General features: G+C 51.1%; 1 long non-coding RNA gene across 2 annotated transcripts; it reads right to left on the bottom strand.

Annotated features, from left to right (window-relative positions):
- Positions 1-2310: 2310 nt before the first annotated feature.
- LOC104863413 lies at positions 2311-8498 on the bottom strand. Of its 2 annotated transcripts, none has more exons than XR_780554.1 (4): positions 8401-8498; positions 4311-4667; positions 3346-3398; positions 2311-2551 (listed from the first exon to the last, which is right to left on the bottom strand). It is a non-coding gene; the product is annotated as an uncharacterized LOC104863413 (long non-coding RNA). The 2 variants fall into 2 exon arrangements; XR_004518685.1 differs by having other exon boundaries at positions 4585-4667.
- Positions 8499-9306: the final 808 nt, after the last annotated feature.

Genomic DNA, 9306 nt, shown 5'->3' with positions numbered 1-9306 from the left:
TTTTTTTTTTTTTTTTGGTACCGGGGATTGAACTCGGGTCCTTGCACTTGCAAGGCAGGCCACCGAACCGCTGAGCTAAATCCCCGGCCCCTTTGTGAGTATGTTTATAATAGTTAATCTTTTAATGAGCGCTTACACCAACCTTGATGTAGTTCTGTTATTAACCCTGCAAGGGAACAAACTCAGAGGGTAAGGGGAACAACTCTAGACACACAGCCGCAGTCGCACATCTTAGCCTGATGTCTCCAAGGCCTGTGCTCTGACTTAGGTGACTTAGGTGTCACATTCCCTGTGCGATATTGATAAGGGTTTGCTGAATGACCAACAGGGATGACCCGTAATGGGTGGGTGATCTTGTCAACAGTGAAGCGTCCACCTCACTTGCTTCTGAGTCACAGCCTTTGTCTGGGACAGGAAGGGAGAGTGTGACCGACTAGGTGGCTGGTCTCAGGGCGAGAGATCTGCCCAAGATTCAGTTGTTGTGGAGGGGCCTGGAGTGCCTAGGGTCTTTTTGCAGGCTCCTTTTTGGATGCTGGGACCTAATCTCAAGGCACAGCACTCTGCTTGTCTAGTCCTCCCGTGGGGGAGGAGGAGCATCCTTTCAGGGAGAATGCAGATTCTGGTCTTGCTCTCCACTGTACCCCAGTGCCTGGATCAGGGCCTGGCACAGAGTCGGGGCTCGGTGAACAACTGTGCCTGGATGCCCTGAGCTTGCTTGCAGCTGGGATCCCTCAGTCATCACATCCCTGATGAGAAGGCCCAAAGGTGACCCCGGGACTCACCTTCGGCTCCCTCTAGGCTGACTTTGTGCCAGTGACTCACACCCCTCGAAGTAGATCACTGGACAGATCATAGATCTATCTCACTTTCCCACCTGTAGTCCTGATCAGCGAGCCCCGTCAGGTCTGTTTTGTTTAATACACTGCCTTGTACACAGTAAATGCTCAACTGATGTTTGTTGGAAGAAACATTGAAAAGAGCTAGTGGTGAATGTCATGATGTCCTCTAAAGAAATCTGCAAACTCTTGTTTCCTTGTGGTGTTTGTCAGTCCCCACTCCTCCTTTCTCAAAGGCAGCACAGACAGGAGGGGACAACCTTGGCCTTGGGAACATCCATTTCACACATACACACGCACACACACACACACACCTCCAGTGACACCGTCTGTTAACACGCAAGTCATCAGTCCTAGTGGCCTGACTGATCTGAGAGGGATGAGCAGAGAGAAATTAGGCAATGCCTCGAGGGAAGCTGTGAAAATATTATGCAATTCAACGTAATTGCACGCAAATAGTTTGCTCTGATCAGATCTGGGGTACTGTGGTGAGCCCGGGGTGGGGGTGGGGAGTAGAAAAACAGAGTTGGCCTGCAGCCAGTGGAGGTCACATGCAAAACGGCTCCAGGGACCTCTAAAGAACCACATAGCTTTCGTTTTTGTGCCTACTGTGTGCCAGGAGCTTTGCACCAAAGTGTCTCATTTCACCGCTACCATGGTCACTTTCTCTCTTTTGCGGCAGAAGAAACCGAGGCATGTGGGGGTGACTGACCCAAGGTTGCCAAGCTGGTCTGTGGAGACTAGAACTTGACCCTTGCCTGTCTGACTTTTCCTTGTCCCTTCCATGGTCTTCCTTCTATAGCTTTGGTCTGAGCTGCCTTGTCCCCGGTTGAACTCTGCTGTTTTTTTTTTTTTTTTAATTTAAAATTATTTTTCAGTACTGGGGATTGAACTTAGAGCTTTGTGCTGAAGTATATCCCCAGACCCTTTTATTCTTTATTTAGAGACAGGGTCTCCTGCTACGTTGCCCAGGCTGGGCTTGAACTTTTGATTCTCTTGCCTCAGCCTCCTGGAGTGCTGGGGTTACAGGTATGTGGCATCACACCTGGCTAGGGGCCTGCTCGTGTATGTGGAAGAGGTGATCAAGTTCAGATTGTTGGCAGTGGGAAGGGTGACATGGCCTCTTCTGTACGGCTCACATACTCTTCCTTCTCTGGATCCCTCTAGGTCCTGACCCCTGGGTCAGGTATCTCAGGACAGCTGCCCAGGAGGCCTCGTGAGCTGTGCCCTCCCCCACAGGGGTTGCATCATGGTGGAGGGGGTGGGGGTGTGCAGGAGACCTGGCCAAAGGAGGCTGGATAGAGAGAGAGGAATTCTCAACTTGAGTGTGTCAGCCTTGGCTCTGAAAATGAAATGCCTTTTAATTTCATCATCTGAATTTCTTTTCTTCCTCTGTGATGTTGCCTGGTGCCAGGAGGCCCTTGGCCACAGGATGGATGTTTAACAAATCCAATAAAGCCTTTTATTTGTCTGGCTGCTTGCTTCCAGGAGCTGGGTGGGCCTGGGAGACATTACCTCATCCATGCTTCTCACCTGTGTGCAGGGTAGAGCGAGGCCGGATAAGCAGCAGCGTCACTGTGTCTCGGGGGAAGCAAAGGCCAAGGAGGCCTGTGCTGGGTGACTTGCTCACAGTGGTGATGCCTGATGCCCATGGCAGCATCTGGAGACCCTTGCCACGGTCCCATCTCTGCCTCCAGCTCTCATAGTTTTTCTTCCTGCAAAGTGGCCGGATTAGGCCGGGTCAGTGGATTATCTATGGATCCATCTGTTTCCCCACAGTGCAGGGAATCAAGTTCAGGCCCCAGCATGCTAGGCAAGCGCTCTGCTCTACCGCTGACCTATACCCCAGCTCCTCCCCTACCTATCTCTTACGCAGCAAAATTCAGTTTCTTCCAGTGAGATGGGCTACGGAAGTCTCACGTTGTACAACTTTATTGGCCTCCCTTTCTCTTTGGTACTGGGGGGATTGAACTCAGGACCTTGCTAGGCACGTGGCAGAACCACTGAGCTAAATCCCTTTAAAAATCTACACTGATTTTTGGTATCTTTTTGGGGTGAGGTGCTACTATGTGCTAGTCCCGATTCTGAACTGTAGCTTTGGGCCCCATGCTCTGAAGGTGTTTCTGTCCTAGCCTGCACCGGCCCTTCCTTCTGCAGGATGCCTTTTCCCTCGAGCAATCTTTGCTTATCTTTTAAGGGTCCGCTCAAATGTCACTTCTTTAGAGAACTTCCCCGGCCAGGCTGTCTAATGATATCCTGCACCCCCGAGGAGTTCTGTCCCCTGTGTCCACCCTACTGTGTGTGTTGTGTGCCCTGGGTGCTATCGCTCCTTTATAGTTCCTTGTGTCTGAATTTGACACACTTCTTGTCTATTGTTCCCAGTTGCTTGCAACTTTTATGAGGACGGAGGCTTTATCCCTCCATCCCCTCTGCTCTATCCATAGCACCAATACAGTGAAGGTGCTTGGTAAGCCTCGCAGGAACGATTTGGGGTCTGTGGGGTGCATACCTGTCATCCAAGCACTCTGGAGGATAGGGCGGGTGGAGCTCTGGGAGATCAGCCTGGACAGCATAGCCAGACCCCAATTGGAAACAAAAAGACAACAAAAACAAATGCATCTGATGAATGGATGAGTAAGTAAGCGAATGACTAACAGATCAAGCTGGGCTGCTTGGGGCTGGGCAGATGGCTCACAGACTGGACCACCCCAGGACCGCCCTTCTCCTGCAGTCTTTGAGCCCCAACCCCTAATTAGGGCATCCTAAAGCCTAGCCCGAAACCACTTGAATTTGAGCGCCTGCCCTTAGCCAACACTTAAACTGGTGTGGAGATTTAGAGAGGAGCAGAGGGTCTCCGGGAGGAAGAAGAGAAGAGAAGCCATGGTCTGGGATGGGGGGATTGAGGGCTTTTCCAGACAGCCATGAGCCAGTCTGGCTGATAGGAGAAAGAGGAGATTCAAAGGGAGGTGCTGGACAGGGTCATGTTTTGGAACTTGAATGCCAAGGGGAGATGCCTAGGCCTTATTTGCAGTGTGTGGGAATGGGCCCTGAAGAGTGTGCAGGACAGTGAAATCATCTGCCAGAAGGTGGACAGGGTGGGGCTAGAGGTAGGGAGACCAAGGAGGAGGCTGAGAGATGAGGAGGCCTGGACCAAAGGGGTAGGGATGGTGTTCGGGGTGGGATCCAGGAGCTAAGAACTGGAACGCAGCCCATTCAGCAGTGAGTGTGGCGGGGAAGAAAGAAAGGAAGCTATGAGACAGTGCTGAGTCTTCCCAGCATAGGGGCTGGCTGTCACCAGACAGGACAGGAAGGCCACCCCCAACAGACAGGGAGGATGAGGCTTCTAAACTCAGCAACTCCTGCTCGGGTAGCCTGGCCCCAGGGAGTACTTGGGGGAGCACTTCAGCACCCCTCGCACAGGACTGGTGTGCTAATGGTCACCCCAGGCCTTGGCAGAGAGCAAGGATTACTCACCCATGACACAGCCACACCAAGGAGGTCAAGGCAGGGCATGGAATGTCCTCAGGGTGCTGGGACAGACAGCCACTGTGGTGGGCTTGTTGGTGGTGGGTCTGCTTAACCTGTAGGTCATTTACACTGACCTCCTTTCCAATACTGTATTGTATTCTACAATCCAGGCAGTTCAGAAAACCAATTCCCAGGAAGAATCAATTCCAGAAGGAGAAGAGAATCCAAGGGCATGCTTGAGCTAGCCAGAGGCACAGTTTACCATTTTGGGGGTGCATACCTGGAAAGTATGCAGAGACTGCCAGAAATGGAGGGCGGTCCTTGGGTATGTGGGGTGTATTCTGAAGCCTTGGGTTCAGTATTCTGGAAATGGAGCACAGATTTCATAATTGCAGGCTTGTTCCAGAACTCTGGGCTCTGTTTCAGATTCTCAGGGAGGTTTGAGAAACCCAGGGTATATTCTGGCATTCTGGGACATATTTCAGAACTCAGGGGGCCTGATTAGAGTCCTGATCTGATTCCCCATCATTCACCTCTTTGGGTCTGTCTTGCTGCCAGTGATCCGCTGGCCCACATGGATACAGGGAGGCAGTTGATATGGCAACAGTAACCATGAGGTGTATCAACTTTCAGAATTTACTCTGAGCCTGTGACATTTTAACTGGGGGAGAATCACAGTTTGCTCCTGAAAGCCTGATGAGCAGGGACTCCTGCCAATCCTGTTTTTTGTGCCTCCCTTCCCCCAAACCTTAAATAACCTCTCTTTTGGCCCATAGATCTAGCTGTCCAATTCTCCCCTGGGCAAATGAATATTCAAAAGCAGCCCCAAAGCATATTCAGATCTTATAAACGTCCTCCTGCTTCACTCCATTTAAATGCAACGGCAGCTTCTGTTTTGCCCCATTTATCTGCCAGGAAAGTGAAGGGTAATTCCAGGAGGTGAGAATAAGTGCTTTTCCCCAGTTGCTGTAACATCTTAAGTAGGGTAAGGGAGGGGTAAGGCTGAGCTTCTCGCTCCTATAAATTAAACCCCTCAGACGAGTCTCACAGAAGCCTAAAATGCTGGACAGTATCCACAGGAACTGTGGTCCAGGGAGGAGAAGTGACATCACATAAATGGCAGAGCTGGGCCTCAACAGGTCTTGGAACCCCCAGGCCTGCTCTGTCCTCCCCAGAGGCTGTTTCTTAACCAGTAGAGCACAGCCCTTGCTGTCAGCTGCTCCTTACAGTACTTTCTTGCCCAAGCCTCTGCTCTGTCAACAAAAGCACAGACTGTCGGGTGTGAAGAACATTTGAGAGTCACCTGGCTTTACACATGGGGAAACTGAGGCCCACGGGCGTTCCCTCTGATGGTTGGTAGTGGCAGAGCGGGCACCTGAATTTCAGACTCCTAGTTTCCAGCCCTCATGCAGCTCCATCATGCCTACCTGTTTCATCTTCTCCTGGCCATCCATCCATCCATCCATCCATCCATCCATCCATCCATCCATTTGTTCCTCCATCTGTCCATCTGTCTGTCTCTCCAGAAAGATGCCAAATACCCGCTGAGTAGCCCTATACCCCTTTGTGCCCGAACATGACAAGAATCTCACAGTTGTCCCACCTGACACCCCTGTTTAGGACCCAGGCCATCTGGCCTAGCCCACCGCTAGACCTCTCCTTCTGCCAGCCAACGTTCTCCGTTCTCCCATCCAGACCGGTGCACAGCCGTCTCCTCATGCCATCCCCGACACACCAAGCTCCTTCTGGTCTCTGCCCCTCTTTTCTTCATGACGTCCCCCCACCTAGCGGATCCCCATCTCCAAAGGACTGATCTAAGCCCTACTCACCTCCTAAGGGCCGCAGAAAAGCCTCTTACCACTGCAGAGCATTCCTTTACCAACCAGGGCACCTGAGTTCTTCTATAATATTTTGACTGGACTGGCGCAAAGAAGCCTATCTCTGCTTATTAGGTTTTGTCCCTAGGCAGCACTAGAGCCCCAGACTTGTTTTATTTATTTTGGCCATACTGGGGACTTAACTCTCTCCTCTCCTCTCCTTCCCCCTCTTCTCTCCTCCTCCTCTTCTTCTTTCTCTCTTTCTCCCTTTTGAGACACCGTCTCACTGTGTACTGCAGGCTGGCCTTGAACTCTCGGCAATCCTTCTGCCTCAATCATCTGAGTGCTGGGATTACAGGCGTGTGCCATCCTGCCCAGCTGATCCCCAGTCTTTTCAAATTTTTATTTTGAGACAGGTCTTTTCTGCCTGGAACCTGCGATCGCCCTATTTCAGGCTACACACTATTTTATTACTAGCATTGCTGTTACTGTATCACATTGGGGTTTTTATTCGACCTCTGCACAGGTTCTTAGTTGGAGCAGACCCCTGTTAACAAAAGACAGATCAATAAGAGAAAGACACGGGAGTGTGTTGCAGCTGGGGAGTTTGTTGTTCCTGGAGCAGTGGTTTTGAAATCCAGCTTAAATAGCATCCTCAACAAGAAACAGTAAGCTCTTAGAGAAGGGATAAGACAAAGGAAAGGGACTTGGAGTCTCTAGGGATGGGCAAATAATGGCAGGTAAGGCTAGTTTGTAAAGTTTGCGCACGTCGCTTCCTCTGGTATCAACATTTCCAGTTGATAAAAGTCCAAATTGTCACCAGGGGTTAACCTGTATCCTCTCTGGTGTTGGTGATGTGTGTGCGTGCACGTGCAATAGTGCAATAGGATACCTTCTGTCTTCGTCAGGGCCTGTCCTACTTTTAGGCCAATAGAGAATAGAGGGAGGACAGCAAGCCAACCTGCACATACTTCTTTTTTTTTTTTTTTGGTACCAGGGATCGAACTCAGGACCTTGCCCTTGTGAGGCAGGCGGCGGAACCACTGAGCTAAATCCCCGGCCCCTGCACATACTTCTTAATTGGCTTCAACTCAACAGCTGTTCTTTTTTGCAGTGGCCTATTCCAACCCCCCACCAACTACATTTGGGTGGTGCTGGGGTGTAAGGTGGGCAAGGGGGAGTCGCAAAAGGTCAGGCCTAGGCCTTGCCTGTGAGACACAGTGGAGAGGCCCCTTGCTGGCCTACTCCAGTCAGCGTGCTTGTGAGCCTGGTGATGCTGTGGGACTCAATAAGAGAAGGGGTCATCTTCATGTCACAGTGGGGTCCCTCCTTGCTCCCTGGCCTTCTGGTCTTGAATACTGGCTGGTGGGTAGCTTCAGGGACAGCTGGCCTCCTTTCCCCCAATTCCTCATCCCTGAGGCAGAAGAGTGCCTTCCTGGGACCCCTTTGGGACTCCTCCAACCTGAGAAAGATCCAAAGTGGTAGTGGGGACAGGCAGGGTTTGTTTTTCTCCCAAGAAGACTCATTTCCTCATTTGGTTGGGGTGCCTGGGGGCCCATAGGCTTCTGAGTATTTCTGAGGAGATGTGGCTTCCTCAGGGACAGCCTCTTTTCTGGGAAATCAAGAAAACCCACGGCTGGCCTGACTCCCCCTCGGCAGGCTCTTGACTTTAATCTTAATCGTGTTCCTCTTTCCTGGCTGTGGCTTTAATGCTCCCCTGGGGACCTGTGGTAGGAGGTTTAAGCTTTAAGCACTATTTTCCCCTGCTGATTGATTTTCATTTTCCAGGCTGAGATTTCTTTACCTCTCATGGTGGAAAACTCAGACTGATCCTTCCTCACCTCACCATAAAGCAAAAATATATGTGTAACAATCGTCAGGCATTGTGTGTCCCATCCCTGCAGACACAGGCCCAGGTGTGCTTGCAAAGGATGAGAGGTGCATGGGGATAAGTGCATGTGTGGCGCCCACCCTGCAGGTGCTGGCAGCATTCGAGCTTAGCAGCATCTCCCTATAGATGCCACCCCCCCCATGCCAGCCCCTAGCTCACATCCACCACAGGGGGAAGATTTACACATATAAAGCCACAGAGAGGGGACTCGGCCATGGCTGTGCCTTCACTGTGTGCACAGGTTTGTGCACTTGCACACGTCCCTCTGTGCAAAAATGTAAACCCGTTTGCAGCCATGTGCCACAAGGTAATCGTTAGAGTTGACAGTTATACGCCCTATGCTCCAGACACTGTGAACTTCGGTGGTATTGATAGATGCAGTACTTACAACAACTCTATGACGTACACAGGACCGCATTAGTCTCCATGTTCAGGCATGTGGAAACTGAGGCCGAGATTATGTAATGCTAGCATTGGGATCTTGAATGTTCCCAAGGAAGGCTTGGTCTCCAGCCTGTGGTGCTAGAGGGAGATGAATGGACCGTTAGATGACTGGCCCAGTGGTAGAACGTTACATCATTAAGGGTGTGCCCTTGAAGGGATATTGGAACTCTGCCTGTCTCTCTTTTTTACTTTCAAGCCTCCCTAAGGTGAACAGCATCTCTTTCTTACGCTCCCACCATGATGTACTGGGCTGTCTCAGGCCCCAAGCAACAGAGACAAGAGACCATGGACTGAAACCTCTGAAACTGGGAGCCCAAACGTACCTCTTCCTTTACTGAGCTGTTTATCTCAGGCATTTTGTTACAGTGATGGAAAGCTGACCGGTGGAAAGCTAACACAGAAAACTTGTCCATTGTCCAACAGCTAGGAGATAGGGGAGCCGGGCCATGACTTTAGGCAATGGACTCTATGATCTGTGCTCATAACCTGCAGGCTGACTTGGAAGCGAGGACCTCTTTGTGCCTGAACTGTGATGAGTAAGCTGTCACACTCCAGGGTCTTTCCTCTACATAAGTGTGAAAGTACATGGCGATTCTGCCCACAGGCCTGAAGACGGGCAGCTGGGTGAGAATCCACGTGCCTGCCCCAAACTGCTCCTTGGAGCTGTCAGGAGCATTTCAGCTTTTGTCAGCTGGCTGGTGCCCTGTGGCTGCCATACTTGCCTTCCCCCAGGCTGAGAGCAAGGAGGCTGGCCACTCCCCCGCAGGAGCATAGTTAGGCAACAACGCCTGTCCCCGACCATCTTCCCATTTCTTCTTATGGGGATAACTTGGGGGACACATTCGTTCCC

This window comes from Fukomys damarensis, unplaced genomic scaffold (genome assembly GCF_012274545.1).
Source record: "Fukomys damarensis isolate Sample0158 unplaced genomic scaffold, DMR_v1.0_HiC HiC_scaffold_23, whole genome shotgun sequence".
NCBI lineage: Eukaryota > Metazoa > Chordata > Mammalia > Rodentia > Bathyergidae > Fukomys > Fukomys damarensis.
The sequence above is the reverse complement of the archived record's forward strand: the minus strand, read 5'-3'. Positions and strand labels throughout refer to the sequence as shown.